Consider the following 18,584-nt stretch of genomic DNA (forward strand, 5'->3'; position numbering starts at 1 on the left):
TCAATGATAGTGGTGACACAGATTCACAGCTCAGTGATAGTGGTGACACAGTTCACAGCTCAATGATAGTGGTGACACAGATTCACAGCTCAGTGATAGTGGTGACACAGTTCACAGCTCAATGATAGTGGTGACACAGATTCACAGCTCAGTGATAGTGGTGACACAGTTCACAGCTCAATGATAGTGGTGACACAGTTCACAGCTCAGTGACAGTGGTGCCACAGATTCACAGCTCAATGATAGTGGTGCCACAGTTCACAGTTCAATGACAGTGGTGACACAGTTCACAGCTCAATGATAGTGGTGACGCAGATTCACAGCTCAATGACAGTGGTGACACAGATTCACAGCTCAATGATAGTGGTGGCACAGTTCACAGTTCAATGACAGTGGTGACACAGTTCACAGCTCAATGATAGTGGTGACGCAGATTCACAGCTCAATGACAGTGGTGACACAGATTCACAGCTCAGTGATAGTGGTGACACAGTTCACAGCTCAATGATAGTGGTGACACAGATTCACAGCTCAATGATAGTGGTGCCACAGTTCACAGTTCAATGACAGTGGTGACACAGTTCACAGCTCAATGATAGTGATGACACAGATTCACAGCTCAGTGATAGTGGTGACACAGATTCACAGCTCAGTGATAGTGGTGACACAGTTCACAGCTCAATGATAGTGGTGACACAGATTCACAGCTCAATGACAGTGGTGACACAGATTCACAGCTCAATGATAGTGATGACACAGATTCACAGCTCAATGATAGTGGTGCCACAGTTCACAGCTCAGTGATAGTGATGACACAGATTCACAGCTCAATGATAGTGATGACACAGATTCACAGCTCAGTGATAGTGGTGACACAGATTCACAGCTCAATGACAGTGGTGACACAGTTCACAGCTCAATGATAGTGGTGCCACAGTTCACAGCTCAATGATAGTGATGACACAGATTCACAGCTCAATGATAGTGATGACACAGATTCACAGCTCAATGATAGTGGTGACACAGTTCACAGCTCAGTGATAGTGGTGCCACAGTTCACAGCTCAGTGATAGTGGTGACACAGATTCACAGCTCAATGACAGTGGTGACACAGTTCACAGCTCAATGATAGTGGTGACACAGTTCACAGCTCAATGACAGTGGTGACACAGATTCACAGCTCAATGATAGTGGTGCCACAGTTCACAGCTCAGTGATAGTGGTGACACAGATTCACAGCTCAATGACAGTGGTGACACAGTTCACAGCTCAATGATAGTGGTGACACAGTTCACAGCTCAATGACAGTGGTGACACAGATTCACAGCTCAATGATAGTGGTGCCACAGTTCACAGCTCAATGATAGTGGTGCCACAGTTCACAGCTCAATGATAGTGGTGACACAGTTCACAGCTCAATGATAGTGGTGACGCAGATTCACAGCTCAATGACAGTGGTGCCACAGTTCACAGCTCAATGATAGTGGTGACACAGATTCACAGCTCAGTGATAGTGATGACACAGATTCACAGATCAATGATAGTGGTGCCACAGTTCACAGCTCAGTGATAGTGGTGACACAGTTCACAGCTCAATGATAGTGGTGACACAGATTCACAGCTCAATGATAGTGGTGACACAGATTCACAGCTCAATGATAGTGTTGCCACAGTTCACAGCTCAATGATAGTGGTGACACAGATTCACAGCTCAATGATAGTGGTGACACAGATTCACAGCTCAGTGATAGTGGTGACACAGTTCACAGCTCAATGATAGTGGTGACACAGATTCACAGCTCAGTGATAGTGGTGACACAGTTCACAGCTCAATGATAGTGGTGACACAGATTCACAGCTCAGTGATAGTGGTGACACAGTTCACAGCTCAATGATAGTGGTGACACAGATTCACAGCTCAGTGATAGTGGTGACACAGTTCACAGCTCAATGATAGTGGTGACACAGTTCACAGCTCAGTGACAGTGGTGCCACAGATTCACAGCTCAATGATAGTGGTGCCACAGTTCACAGTTCAATGACAGTGGTGACACAGTTCACAGCTCAATGATAGTGGTGACGCAGATTCACAGCTCAATGACAGTGGTGACACAGATTCACAGCTCAATGATAGTGGTGGCACAGTTCACAGTTCAATGACAGTGGTGACACAGTTCACAGCTCAATGATAGTGGTGACGCAGATTCACAGCTCAATGACAGTGGTGACACAGATTCACAGCTCAGTGATAGTGGTGACACAGTTCACAGCTCAATGATAGTGGTGACACAGATTCACAGCTCAATGATAGTGGTGCCACAGTTCACAGTTCAATGACAGTGGTGACACAGTTCACAGCTCAATGATAGTGATGACACAGATTCACAGCTCAGTGATAGTGGTGACACAGATTCACAGCTCAGTGATAGTGGTGACACAGTTCACAGCTCAATGATAGTGGTGACACAGATTCACAGCTCAATGACAGTGGTGACACAGATTCACAGCTCAATGATAGTGATGACACAGATTCACAGCTCAATGATAGTGGTGCCACAGTTCACAGCTCAGTGATAGTGATGACACAGATTCACAGCTCAATGATAGTGATGACACAGATTCACAGCTCAGTGATAGTGGTGACACAGATTCACAGCTCAATGACAGTGGTGACACAGTTCACAGCTCAATGATAGTGGTGCCACAGTTCACAGCTCAATGATAGTGATGACACAGATTCACAGCTCAATGATAGTGATGACACAGATTCACAGCTCAATGATAGTGGTGACACAGTTCACAGCTCAGTGATAGTGGTGCCACAGATTCACAGCTCAATGACAGTGATGACACAGTTCACAGCTCAATGATAGTGGTGCCACAGATTCACAGCTCAATGACAGTGATGACACAGTTCACAGCTCAATGATAGTGGTGCCACAGTTCACAGCTCAATGATAGTGATGACACAGATTCACAGCTCAATGATAGTGATGACACAGATTCACAGCTCAATGATAGTGGTGACACAGTTCACAGCTCAGTGATAGTGGTGCCACAGATTCACAGCTCAATGACAGTGATGACACAGTTCACAGCTCAATGATAGTGATGACACAGATTCACAGCTCAATGATAGTGATGACACAGATTCACAGCTCAATGATAGTGGTGACACAGTTCACAGCTCAATGATAGTGGTGCCACAGTTCACAGCTCAATGACAGTGGTGACACAGATTCACAGCTCAATGACAGTGATGACACAGATTCACAGCTCAATGATAGTGGTGCCACAGATTCACAGCTCAATGATAGTGGTGACACAGTTCACAGCTCAATGATAGTGGTGCCACAGTTCACAGCTCAATGACAGTGGTGCCACAGATTCACAGCTCAATGATAGTGATGACACAGATTCACAGCTCAATGATAGTGGTGCCACAGATTCACAGCTCAATGATAGTGATGACACAGATTCACAGCTCAATGATAGTGGTGACACAGTTCACAGCTCAGTGATAGTGGTGCCACAGATTCACAGCTCAATGATAGTGATGACACAGATTCACAGCTCAATGATAGTGGTGCCACAGATTCACAGCTCAATGATAGTGATGACACAGTTCACAGCTCAATGATGTGGTGACACAGTTCACAGCTCAGTGACAGTGGTGCCACAGATTCACAGCTCAATGATAGTGGTGACACAGATTCACAGCTCAGTGATAGTGATGACACAGATTCACAACTCAATTACAGTGGTGCCACAGTTCACAGCTCAATGATAGTGGTGACACAGTTTCACAGCTCAATGACAGTGGTGACACAGTTCACAGCTCAATGATAGTGATGACACAGATTCACAGCTCAATGATAGTGATGACACAGTTCACAGCTCAGTGATAGTGATGACACAGATTCACAGCTCAATTACAGTGGTGCCACAGTTCACAGCTCAATGATAGTGGTGACACAGATTCACAGCTCAATGACAGTGGTGACACAGTTCACAGCTCAATGATAGTGGTGACACAGTTCACAGCTCAATGATAGTGATGACACAGTTCACAGCTCAATGATAGTGGTGACACAGTTCACAGCTCAATGACAGTGATGACACAGATTCAGAGCTCAATGATAGTGGTGACACAGATTCACAGCTCAATGATAGTGGTGACACAGATTCACAGCTCAATTACAGTGGTGCCACAGTTCACAGCTCAATGATAGTGGTGACACAGATTCACAGCTCAATTACAGTGGTGCCACAGATTCACAGCTCAATGACAGTGATGACACAGTTCACAGCTCAATGATAGTGGTGACACAGATTCACAGCTCAGTGACAGTGGTGACACAGTTCACAGCTCAATGATAGTGGTGACACAGATTCACAGCTCAATGATAGTGATGACACAGATTCACAGCTCAATGACAGTGGTGACACAGTTCACAGCTCAATGATAGTGATGACACAGTTCACAGCTCAATGATAGTGGTGACACAGTTCACAGCTCAATGATAGTGGTGCCACAGATTCACAGCTCAATGATAGTGGTGACACAGTTCACAGCTCAATGACAGTGATGACACAGATTCAGAGCTCAATGATAGTGGTGACACAGATTCACAGCTCAATGATAGTGGTGACACAGATTCACAGCTCAATTACAGTGGTGCCACAGTTCACAGCTCAATGATAGTGGTGCCACAGTTCACAGCTCAATGACAGTGGTGACACAGATTCACAGCTCAATGATAGTGGTGACACAGTTCACAGCTCAATGATAGTGGTGCCACAGTTCACAGCTCAATGATAGTGGTGACACAGATTCACAGCTCAATGATAGTGGTGACACAGTTCACAGCTCAATTACAGTGGTGCCACAGATTCACAGCTCAATGATAGTGATGACACAGATTCACAGCTCAATGACAGTGGTGACACAGATTCACAGCTCAATGATAGTGATGACACAGATTCACAGCTCAATGATAGTGGTGACACAGATTCACAGCTCAATGATAGTGATGACACAGATTCACAGCTCAATGATAGTGGTGACACAGATTCACAGCTCAATGATAGTGATGACACAGATTCACAGCTCAATGATAGTGGTGACACAGATTCACAGCTCAATGACAGTGGTGCCACAGTTCACAGCTCAGTGATAGTGGTGACACAGATTCACAGCTCAATGATAGTGGTGCCACAGTTCACAGCTCAATGACAGTGGTGACACAGATTCACAGCTCAATGATAGTGGTGACACAGTTCACAGCTCAGTGATAGTGGTGACGCAGATTCACAGCTCAATGATAGTGATGACACAGATTCACAGCTCAATGATAGTGGTGACACAGATTCACAGCTCAATGATAGTGATGACACAGATTCACAGCTCAATGATAGTGGTGACACAGTTCACAGCTCAGTGATAGTGGTGCCACAGATTCACAGCTCAATGACAGTGATGACACAGTTCACAGCTCAATGATAGTGATGACACAGATTCACAGCTCAATGATAGTGGTGACACAGTTCACAGCTCAATGATAGTGGTGCCACAGTTCACAGCTCAATGACAGTGGTGACACAGATTCACAGCTCAATGACAGTGATGACACAGATTCACAGCTCAATGATAGTGGTGCCACAGATTCACAGCTCAATGATAGTGGTGACACAGTTCACAGCTCAATGATAGTGGTGCCACAGTTCACAGCTCAATGACAGTGGTGACACAGTTCACAGCTCAATGATAGTGGTGACACAGTTCACAGCTCAGTGACAGTGGTGCCACAGATTCACAGCTCAATGATAGTGGTGACGCAGATTCACAGCTCAATGATAGTGGTGCCACAGATTCACAGCTCAATGATAGTGATGACACAGATTCACAGCTCAATGATAGTGATGACACAGATTCACAGCTCAATGATAGTGGTGCCACAGATTCACAGCTCAATGATAGTGATGACACAGATTCACAGCTCAATGATAGTGGTGACACAGTTCACAGCTCAATGATAGTGGTGACGCAGATTCACAGCTCAATGATAGTGGTGCCACAGATTCACAGCTCAATGATAGTGATGACACAGATTCACAGCTCAATGATAGTGATGACACAGATTCACAGCTCAATGATAGTGGTGCCACAGATTCACAGCTCAATGATAGTGATGACACAGATTCACAGCTCAATGATAGTGGTGACACAGTTCACAGCTCAGTGATAGTGGTGCCACAGATTCACAGCTCAATGATAGTGATGACACAGATTCACAGCTCAATGATAGTGGTGCCACAGATTCACAGCTCAATGATAGTGATGACACAGATTCACAGCTCAGTGATAGTGATGACACAGATTCACAACTCAATTACAGTGGTGCCACAGTTCACAGCTCAATGATAGTGGTGACACAGTTTCACAGCTCAATGACAGTGGTGACACAGTTCACAGCTCAATGATAGTGATGACACAGATTCACAGCTCAGTGATAGTGATGACACAGATTCACAGCTCAATGATAGTGATGACACAGTTCACAGCTCAGTGATAGTGATGACACAGATTCACAGCTCAATTACAGTGGTGCCACAGTTCACAGCTCAATGATAGTGGTGACACAGATTCACAGCTCAATGACAGTGGTGACACAGTTCACAGCTCAATGATAGTGGTGACACAGTTCACAGCTCAATGATAGTGATGACACAGTTCACAGCTCAATGATAGTGGTGACACAGTTCACAGCTCAATGACAGTGATGACACAGATTCAGAGCTCAATGATAGTGGTGACACAGATTCACAGCTCAATGATAGTGGTGACACAGATTCACAGCTCAATTACAGTGGTGCCACAGATTCACAGCTCAGTGACAGTGATGACACAGTTCACAGCTCAATGATAGTGGTGACACAGATTCACAGCTCAGTGATAGTGGTGACACAGATTCACAGCTCAATGACAGTGATGACACAGTTCACAGCTCAATGATAGTGGTGACACAGATTCACAGCTCAGTGACAGTGGTGACACAGTTCACAGCTCAATGATAGTGGTGACACAGATTCACAGCTCAATGATAGTGATGACACAGATTCACAGCTCAATGACAGTGGTGACACAGTTCACAGCTCAATGATAGTGGTGCCACAGATTCACAGCTCAATGATAGTGATGACACAGTTCACAGCTCAGTGATAGTGGTGACACAGATTCACAGCTCAATGACAGTGGTGCCACAGTTCACAGCTCAATGATAGTGATGACACAGATTCACAGCTCAATGACAGTGGTGACACAGTTCACAGCTCAATGATAGTGATGACACAGTTCACAGCTCAATGATAGTGGTGACACAGTTCACAGCTCAATGATAGTGGTGCCACAGATTCACAGCTCAATGATAGTGGTGACACAGTTCACAGCTCAATGACAGTGATGACACAGATTCAGAGCTCAATGATAGTGGTGACACAGATTCACAGCTCAATGATAGTGGTGACACAGATTCACAGCTCAATTACAGTGGTGCCACAGTTCACAGCTCAATGACAGTGGTGCCACAGATTCACAGCTCAATGATAGTGATGACACAGATTCACAGCTCAATGACAGTGGTGACACAGATTCACAGCTCAATGATAGTGATGACACAGATTCACAGCTCAATGATAGTGGTGACACAGATTCACAGCTCAATGATAGTGATGACACAGATTCACAGCTCAATGATAGTGGTGACACAGATTCACAGCTCAATGATAGTGATGACACAGATTCACAGCTCAATGACAGTGGTGACACAGTTCACAGCTCAATGATAGTGATGACACAGTTCACAGCTCAATGATAGTGATGACACAGATTCACAGCTCAATGACAGTGGTGACACAGTTCACAGCTCAATGATAGTGGTGCCACAGATTCACAGCTCAATGATAGTGATGACACAGTTCACAGCTCAGTGATAGTGGTGACACAGATTCACAGCTCAATGACAGTGGTGCCACAGTTCACAGCTCAATGATAGTGATGACACAGATTCACAGCTCAATGACAGTGGTGACACAGTTCACAGCTCAATGATAGTGATGACACAGTTCACAGCTCAATGATAGTGGTGACACAGTTCACAGCTCAATGATAGTGGTGCCACAGATTCACAGCTCAATGATAGTGGTGACACAGTTCACAGCTCAATGACAGTGATGACACAGATTCAGAGCTCAATGATAGTGGTGACACAGATTCACAGCTCAATGATAGTGATGACACAGATTCACAGCTCAATGATAGTGGTGACACAGATTCACAGCTCAATGATAGTGATGACACAGATTCACAGCTCAATGATAGTGGTGACACAGATTCACAGCTCAATGACAGTGGTGCCACAGTTCACAGCTCAATGATAGTGGTGACACAGATTCACAGCTCAATGATAGTGGTGCCACAGTTCACAGCTCAATGATAGTGGTGCCACAGTTCACAGCTCAATGATAGTGGTGACACAGATTCACAGCTCAATGACACTGATGACACAGATTCACAGCTCAATGATAGTGGTGACACAGATTCACAGCTCAGTGACAGTGATGACACAGATTCACAGCTCAATGATAGTGGTGACACAGATTCACAGCTCAATGATAGTGATGACACAGATTCACAGCTCAATGATAGTGGTGACACAGATTCACAGCTCAATGATAGTGGTGACACAGATTCACAGCTCAATGACAGTGGTGCCACAGTTCACAGCTCAATGATAGTGGTGGCACAGTTCACAGCTCAATGATAGTGGTGCCACAGTTCACAGGCCTTTGAGAAAAAGGCAAAACAAAGCACCATTTCATTTCTAGAGAGGCAAGAGAATCAAAATTGGGTTTATTATACTGACATATGTTGAGAAATTTGTTATTTATGGAGCAGTGCTCTGTGAGACACAAAATGTACTGTGAGTTACAATGTATTAAAAAAACAAATTCTGCAAAAGAGGAATGGTGAGGTCGTGTTCATGGATTTGTGGACCGTTAAGAAATCTGGTGGTAGGTTTCTCAAACATTGAGTGTGGGTTCTCAGTCTCTTTGACATCTCCACTGAAGAGGAACTTCCCAGAAGGTGAGGGTCCTGAGTGATGGCTCCACCTTCTTGAGCCAGCACCTCTTGCCAATGACCCCAGTGGAGAGACTTGTGCTGATGATGGAGCTGGCTTCCTCTACAAACCCCTGCAGTCTCTTACTGGGGCCTCCATACCAGTCCAAAGGCAGAGAAGTTACAATGCACACAACCCTTGTTAGATCGCACTGAGGAGATCCTGGAAACACCGATGCCCAGGAATGGAAAAGCTCGGATACACCCAGCCCATCAGAGGCAAAGCAATTGAGCACATCTACAAGGCCTTTGTTTATGTATAGATTTTCATAAATTCTATTATCTTTCTTCATTTTCTTGGAAAAGCTGCAATAAAATAAATCTCATGATAGTACACGATAACATATCTGTGCTTTTGTCCCATGATTGAGCATTAAATTCTGGCTCTGCACCGTGGTCACTGTGTGTTTACCCCAGTGAGTGGTCACTGTGTGTTTACCCCAGTGAGTGGCCAGTGTGTGTATACCCCAGTGAATGGCCAGTGTGTGTTTACCCCAGTGAGTGGTCAGTGTGTGTTTACCCCAGTGAATGGTCAGTGTGTGTTTACCCCAGTGAGTGACCAGTGCGTGTTTACCCCAGTGAGCTGGCAGTGTGGGTTTACCCCAACGAGTGGTCAGTGTGTTTATCCCAGTGAATGGTCAATCTGGGGATACCCCAGTGTGACTGTCAGTGTGGATTTACCCCTGTGACTGTCAGTGTAGGTTTACCCCTGTGACTGGTCAGTGTGGGTTTACCCCTGTGAGTGGTCAGTGTGGGTTTACCCTGTGAATGGTCAGTGTGAGTTTACCACTGTGACTGGTCAGTGTGGGTTTACCCCTGTGAGTGGTCAGTGTGGATTTACCCCGGTGAGTGGTCAGTGTAGGTTTACCCTTGTGACTGGTCAGTGTGGGTTTACCCCTGTGACTGGTCAGTGTGGGTTTACCCTGTGAGTGGTCAGTGTGGATTTACCCCAGTGAGTGGTCAGTGTGAGTTTACCTCTGTGAATGGTCAGTGTGGGTTTACCCCTGTGAGTGGTCAGTGTGGATTTACCCCTGTGATTGGTCAGTGTGAGTTTACCCCTGTGACTGGTCAGTGTGGGTTTACCCCTGTGAGTGGTCAGTGTGGATTTACCCCAGTGAGTGGTCAGTGTAGGTTTACCCTTGTGAGTGGTCAGTGTGGATTTACCCCAGTGAGTGGTCAGTGTGAGTTTACCTCTGTGAATGGTCAGTGTGGGTTTACCCCTGTGAGTGGTCAGTGTGGATTTACCGCTGTGAATGGTCAGTGTGGGTTTATCCCTGTGATTGGTCAGTGTGGGTTTACCCCTGTGATTGGTCAGTGTGAGTTTACCCCTGTGACTGGTCAGTGTGGGTTTACCCCTGTGAGTGGTCAGTGTGGATTTACCCCGGTGAGTGGTCAGTGTAGGTTTACCCTTGTGACTGGTCAGTGTGGGTTTACCCTGTGAGTGGTCAGTGTGGATTTACCCCAGTGAGTGGTCAGTGTAGGTTTACCCTTGTGAGTGGTCAGTGTGAGTTTACCTCTGTGAATGGTCAGTCTGGGTTTACCCCTGTGACTGGTCAGTGTGGGTTTACCCCTGTGATTGGTCAGTGTGGGTTTATCCCTGTGACTGTCAGTGTAGGTTTACCCCTGTGATTGGTCAGTGTGAGTTTACCCCTGTGAGTGGTCATTGTGGGTTTACCCTGTGACTGGTCAGTGTGAGTTCACTTGCAGTGTCATCGTTGTTCAATACTGTAGTGTGAGAGCTGGCCCTTCGTTTAGCTGTCTCCTCACCCTCGCAGGTCTCAGAACAGCTTGCGAAAGAAAAGGCATTGAGAAATTTTCAAAGAAAAATTAAATTATTAAGAACAATGAAGCGGCAAATTTCAGTGTAATCAGCCTCGGCACTATCGTATGTGACTAAACATTCCCAAGCTGCTGCTGTCTTGCTCTTCTGTCACGGCTGAAATGATCATTGTTGACCTTGTCACTCTCATATCCCAGGGTGGTGTTTAAATCCTGTCTTCAGCCCATTCTGTCTCAGTTTCTCCTTTGGGTTTCCCATGTTCCTCATTTAGACTCCACCACACATCCCTCCACTTTCACCCTCTGTTCATAACATTCCCAAGTTAATTTCCACTAGTTATTTACAGGCCAGGCTATACAGCGATCCCCGTCCTACCCTACCCTTCCAAAGAAACTCCTCCCTTGTGTTTACTTGTAAAGCTGTGTGACAAACCTCCCAGCAGCAAGTTGGCTAATCGATCAGCCTGATTCATCACCCAGGGACAGCCAGGGCGTGAGTTCGAGGGGCATCCGGGGGTGGGATCAGGGCAGGGGGGAGCCTGATGTCCAAAAGGCAACAGCTGCCTCATTCAGGGTCCAAAAGGTAAAGGTCACTGACCAAAAGCAAAAACATTTACCAGCTCTCCCGCTCCCATTGTCTGCTGAAGGGTGATGCTTTAATAAATAAAATTTTCACAGGGGAAGAAATTCTCAGGGCTTGTGGGCCCGCCTTTCATTCGGCCACACTCATTTATCTGGCAGAACTTCCCCCAGACAAACCGCTTTTGAAGACGAGAAGGAGGGTGAAACGCTTCCAATCGCTTTGTTCCCATCTAACCACCTGCCTGTGTCTCTGGTGCTGTTTATGCCTGTGTGCGTTATGCTCAACTATGGCACAAAACCAAGCTCAAAGATCGCTTCTACACTGCTGTTATGAGACTATTAAATGCTTCCTGGTATTATAAGATGGACTCTTGACCTCACAATCTACCTCATTATGATCTTGCACCTCTTGTCCGGCTGCACTTCACTTTCCCTGTCGTCGTTACACTTTATTCTGCATTGTTATTGTTTTTGTCTATTTCAATTATCTCATCTATACGAACAGTATGCAAGACAAACCTTTCCCTGTATCTCACTGCAAGAGACAATAATATACCAATTTCAATTCCACTATTTATTTATTTAGAGATACAGCATGGAACAGGCTCTTCAGGGACAACTTGGCGCTCTGTCCAACAACTCACCAAATTAACCCTAAATGAACCCAAATTAACCCTAAACCTAATTGAATTCACCCTGAAATTTGAGAAGGAGATGCTGAAGTCAGATGTATCAGTACTAAAGTGGAGTAAAGGGAATTTCAGAGGCATGAGAGGGAAGTTGGCCAGAATTGATTGGAAAAGAACACTGGCAGGGATGACGGCAGAGCAACAAAGGGTGTAACTTCTGGAAGCAATTCGGAAAGTACAGGATATATACATCCCAAAGAGGAAAGAGTATTCTAAAGGAAAGATGACACAAGTGTGGCTAACAAGACAAGTCAAAGCCAACATAAAAGCCATATACTAGAGCAAAAATTAGTGAGAAATTCGAGGACTGGGAAGCTTTTAAAAACCAAAAGAAGCCAACTAAAAAGTCATCAAGAAGTTAAAGATGGATTTGGATTTTCTTCAGATACATACAGTGTAAAAGAGAGGTGAGTGCGGATATTGGACTGCTGGAAAATGATGCTGGAGAGGTAGAGGAAGACAAGGAAAAGGCAGACAAACTGAATAAGTATTTTGCATCATTCTTCACCTGTGAAAGACACTAGCAGTTTGGTAGAAGTTCCAGATGTCAGGGCATGAAGTGTGTCAAGTTGCCATAATGAGAGAGAAGATTCTTAGGTAACTGAATGGCTTGAAGGTAGATAGATCACCTGGACCAGATGGTGTACACCCCAGAACTCTGAAAGAGGTGGCTGAAGAAATTGTGGAGACATTAGTAAAAATCTTTCATGAATCACTGGATTCTGGAATGGTTCTAGAAGACTGGAAAATTGCAAATATCACTCCACTCTTCAAGAAGGGATAGAGGCAGAAGAAAGGAAATTATAGGTCTGACCTCAGTGGTTGGGAAGATGTTGATTATTAAGGATAGATCTCAAGGTACTTGGAGCCCATAGTCAGCATGGTTTCCTCAAGGAAACATCTTGTCTGACAAATTTGTTGGAATTCTTTGAATAACAAGCAGGGTAGTCAAAGGAGAATTGGTTGATGTTGTGTACTTGGATTTTCAGAAGGTCTTTAACCAGGTGCACACATCAGGCTGCTTAACAAATTACAAGCTTGTGGGTATTACAGGAAAGATTCTCACATGGATAATGGAATTGATGGCTTTGTTGCAAAGTTTGCAGATGATATGAAGGTAGGTAGAGGGGTATGTGGTTCTGAGGAAGTAGAGAGTCTACAGAAGGACTTCAACAGATTAGGAGAATGGACAGATATAACAGATAGAATACAGTGTTGGTAAGTGTATGGTGAAGCACTTTGGTAGAAGAAATGAAAGTGTTGGCTATTTTCTTAATGGATAGAAAATACAAAACAACTGAGGTTCAAAGGGTCTTGGGAGTTCTCGTGCAGGATCCCCTAAAGGTTACTTTGTAGGGTGAGTCTGTGGTGAGGAAGGCAAATGCAATGTTAGCATTCATTTCAAGAAGACTAGAATATAAAAGCAAGGATGTAATTTGGAAACTTTATAAATCACTCGTGAGGGCTCACTTGGAGTATTGTGAGCAGATTTGACACCTTATCTTAGGATGTACTGGAACTGGAGAGGGATGAAAAAAGGTTCACAAAAATGAATCAGAATTAGAAGAGAATCAGAATCAAGTTTATTATCACCGGCATGTGATGTGAAATTTGTTAACTTAGCAGCAGCAGTTAAATGCAATACATAATCTAGCAGAGAGAGAAAATAAATAAAATAATAATAAACAAGTAAATCAATTACATATATTGAATAGATTATTTAAAAATGTGCAAAACAAGAAATACTGTATATTAAAAAAAAGTGAGGCAGTTTCCAAAGCTTCAAAGTCCATTTAGGAATCGGATGGCAGAGGGGAAGAAGCTGTTCCTGATTCACTGAGTGTGTGTCTTCAGACTTCTGTATCTCCTACCTGATGGTAACAGTGAGAAAAGGACATGTCCTGGGTGCTGGAGGTCCTTAATAACGGACGCTGCCTTTCTGAAATTTATAGGCTAGTACCCACAATGGAGCTGACTAGATTTACAACCTTCTGCAGCTTCTTTCGGTCCTGTGCAGTAGCCCCTCCATACCAGACAGTGATGCAGCCTGTCAGAATGCTCTCCACGATTCCAGGATTGAATAGCATGTCATATGAAGAGTGTTTGTTGGCTGTGGGCCTGTATTCACTAGAATTTATAAGAATAAGGGGTGACCTCATTGAAACCTATCAAATGGTGAAAGGCCTTGATAGAACAGATGTGGAGAGGATGTTTCCTGTGGTGGGAGAGTTGAAGACCAGAGGACACGGTCCCAGAATAAAGGGGCATCCTTTTAGAATGGTGATGTGGATGAATTTCTTAGCCAGAGAGCAGTGAATCTGTGGTGGAGGTTGATAGACTCTTGATTGGTCAGGGCATGAAGGGAGAAGATTACGGCTGAGAGAGAAAATTGGATCAGCCATGATGGAATGGCGGAGTAGACTCAAAGGGCCAAGTGGCCTAATTCTGCTGCTATATCTTAGTGTTATGTTCTCATCACAGGACAATTTACAATGATCAGTTAACCTACCGATTGGTACTTCTTTGGAATGTGGGAGGAAACCAGAGCACCTGGAGGGAACCCACGTGGGGAGAACATACAGGGTCCTTACAGACAGCATGGTAATTGAACTCTGAACTCCAACACCCGGAGCTGTAACAGCATCGTGGTAACTGCTGTGCTCCCCTGGTGCCACACCAACTCACTCATGCCAAACAAGATGTCTATGCGAGCTAATTCCATGTGCCCAAATTTCACCCATATCCCTCTGAATCTTTCTTCTCCTTGTGCCTGTACTTTAAAACAGTGTAATTTTGTCCACCTCTCCCACTTCCTTTGGCAGCTCGCTCTGTATACCCACCACTCTTTGTGTGAAACTTCTTCTGCATCTGCTTGGGACTGTGCAAGCACTGCCGGGCGGCTGTTATAACGTGCAGTCGGTGTGAACAGTGTGAGAGTTAAATTGTAAAGTGAGCTTTTTTGACGAGGTCCCTAAATTGATTTGATTGGGTCTATCTTTAAAAATATTAATGTCAGAAATGCTGCGCAGGTCTGGCGGCAGAAGTTTCCGCTCTCTTGTTGATCTTGGGTAGAGGGAGTATTGGTAGCAAACCTTGTTAAATGAAGGGGTTTTCAGTTTGCTGTCGAGTTGAACTGACCCTGTGACGAATTTGGATGTTTGACGGAGTGATGTTGTGAACTTCACGATGAAGGCATCCCAGCAGCTCCACATCATTCGGAGTTTGAGGAGATTCAATAGGTCACCAAAGATTCTTGCAAATTTCTATAAAAGTACAGAGAAAAGCATTCTGACTGGTTACACCACCTCCTCATACGGAAGCTCCGATGCATGGGTCAGAAGAGGCTGTAGAGGGTTGAGACTCAGCCAGCTCCATCATGGGCACAACCCTCCCCTCCATCAAGGACACCTGCAAGAGGCAGTGCCTCAAGAATGTGCCATCCATCAGTGAGGTCCCTCACCATCTGGGACATGCCTCTTCCTCATCATTACCATCAGGAACTTGAAGACCCACACGCACCGATTTAGGAATAGCTTCTTCCTCTCTGCCATTGGATTTCTGTTCAGTGAAGGAACCTGTGACCACTGCAGTATTATGGCACACACAAAATGCTGCAGGAACTCAGCAGGTCAGGCAGCATCTATGGAAATGAATACACTGTCGACGTTTCTTCAAGACTGGAAAGGAAGGGGGAAAGATGCCAGAATAAAAAGGTGGGGCAAGAGGAAGGAGGGTAGTTGGAAGGTGATCAGTGAAGCCAGGAGGGTAGCAAAGATAAAAGGCCAGAGAGGAAGGAGTCTAATAGGAGAGCAGAATAGACCATAGGAGAAAGGGAAGGAGGAGGGTCCCAGGGGGAGATGATAGGCAGGTGAGAAGATGTAAGAGGCCAGAGTGGTGAATAGAAGAAAGGGGGAGGGACTTTTTTACTAGAATTATTCTATTACCACTATTATTCCTTTTTATTTGCACTATTATTTATTTTGCAATTTACTGTAATTTTATGTCTCTGCGTTGTACTGAGCACACAAGACAAGAAAATGCATGTCGTAAGAGACAAATGGTAGTAATCCTGATTCTGATGTGTTTGGTCCTTAGACTACCTTGGTTAAACATGGCCACCAGGGGGCATCTGACAACTGTCCTTGTTGAGCTGTTCTGCAGTTTCTGGTCTGCCTCTGCGTCACCCTGGTTTCTATGTTTTAACTTCCAAGCAGTTGGACATTAGACATAGGAGCAGAATTAGGCCATTCAGCCCATTGAGTCTGCTTCGCCATTCCATCATGGCTGTTCATGAGTCCCATTCAACTCATGTACCTGCTATCTCACCATATTCCTTGATGCCTTGAGCAATCAGGAAATGATCAACTTCTGCTTTGAATACACCCATGGACTTGGCCTCCACCACAGTCCATGGCAGAGCATCCCACAGATTTGCCATTCTTTGGCTGGAAAATTTCCTCCTTACTTCTGTTCTAAAAGGTCACCCCTTAATTTTGAGGCTTTGCTCTCTAGTTCCAGATACCCCCACCAAAGGAAACATCCTCTCCACATCCATCTTTACAAAATTCAGTATGTTTCAATGAGATCCCCACATATTCTTCTAAGTTCCAGTCAGTACAGGGCCACAGCTCACAAACGCTCCTCATATGTTAAGCCCTTCATTCCAAAATCATCTTTGTGAACCTCCTCTAGAATCTCTCCAAAGACAACACACCCTTTCTGAGATAAGGGGCCCAAAACTATTAACAATACTCCATGTGCGGCCCAAGTAGCGTCTTATAAAGCGTCAGCATTAATTTCTTGTTTTTATATTCTATTCCCCTTGAAATAAATGCCAACATTGCATTTTGCCTTTTTACCACAAACTCAACCTGTGAATTGACCTTCCGAGGGTCTTGCACGAGAACTCCTAAGTCCCTCTGCACCTCTGATGTTTGAACTTTTTCCCCATTTAGATGTTCCCTTTATCAAAATGCATTATCACTCATTTCCCATCACTGTATTCCATCTGCCACATTTTTGCCCATTCTTCCAATAAATCCTGCTGCAATCACACTGCTTTCTCAGCACTACCTACCCCTCCACCTATCTTCATATCATCCACAAACTTTGGCACAAAGCCATCAGTTCCACAATATAAATCTTTGACAAACAACGTGAAAAGTAGCAATCCCAATACTGACCCCTGACAAACACCACTAGTCACTGGCAACCAACCAGAAAAGGCCACTTTTATTCCCATTCACTGCCTCCTGCCTGTCAGCCATTCCACTGTCCATGCCAGTATCTTTCCTGCAACGCCGTAGGACTTTATCTTGTTAAGCAGCCTCATGCGAGGCACCTTAACAAATGCCTTCTGAAAATCTAGGTAAATGACATCCACTACTTCTCCCTTGTTCACCCTGCTTGTTACTTCCTCAAATAATTCGAACAGATTTGTCAGGCAAGACTTCCCTTCTCAGAAATCATGCTGACTTTGACTTACTTTATCATTAGTCTCCAAATACCCTGAAACATCGTCCTTAATAATGGACTTTACCAACCACTGAGATTAGGCTAACTGGCCTATAATTTCCTTTCTTTTGCCTTCCTCCTTTCTTGAAAAGAGAAGTGACATTTGTAATTTTCCCATCCTCTGGGACCATGCCAGAATCAAGTGATCCTTGAAAGATCATAACCAATGATTCTGCTATCTCTTCAACGACCTCTTTCAGAACTCCGGAATGCAAACCATCTGGTCCAGGTGATTTATCCACCTTAAGACCTTTGAGTCTGCCTAGCACTATTTCCTTTGTGATAGCAATGGCACTCACTCCTGCTCCCTGACACTCACGGACCTCTGGCACACTGCTAGTGTCTTCCACAGTGAAGACTGATGCAAAGTACTCATTAAGTTCATCTACTATTTCTGTGTTCCCCATTACTACCTCTCCAGCATCATTTTCCAGTGGTCCATTATCGACTCTCGCCTTCCCTTGTTATGTTGTTTTGTTATGTCTCCCCTCTCGCTGTGAAATGGGGACACCTCTTTTTCCCTTATTAGGGAGAGAGAGAGCCTGTGGACTGTTGAATTACCGGGTGAACGAGTAGTCTTTGGGGTACTGCAAGTCTTTATTGATGATCTGCTGCATGCTTGAGTGCTCGGTGGAAGGTGTACATGCATTTTTTGCCGATGTGGGAGGGGGGATCATTGTTTTGCTGCTGTTTTTGTGTGGGAGGGGGAGCGGTGGGGCTTTGAGGTTCCAACATTTAACTGTCATTCATTCTTTGGGGCACTCCTCTGTTTTTGTGAAAGTTTGCGAAGAAAAAGAATCTCAGGGTGTATATTGTATATATTTCTCTGACATTAAATGTAC

The sequence above is a fragment of the Hemitrygon akajei genome, chromosome 2, assembly GCF_048418815.1.
Source record: "Hemitrygon akajei chromosome 2, sHemAka1.3, whole genome shotgun sequence".
Classification (NCBI taxonomy): domain Eukaryota; kingdom Metazoa; phylum Chordata; class Chondrichthyes; order Myliobatiformes; family Dasyatidae; genus Hemitrygon; species Hemitrygon akajei.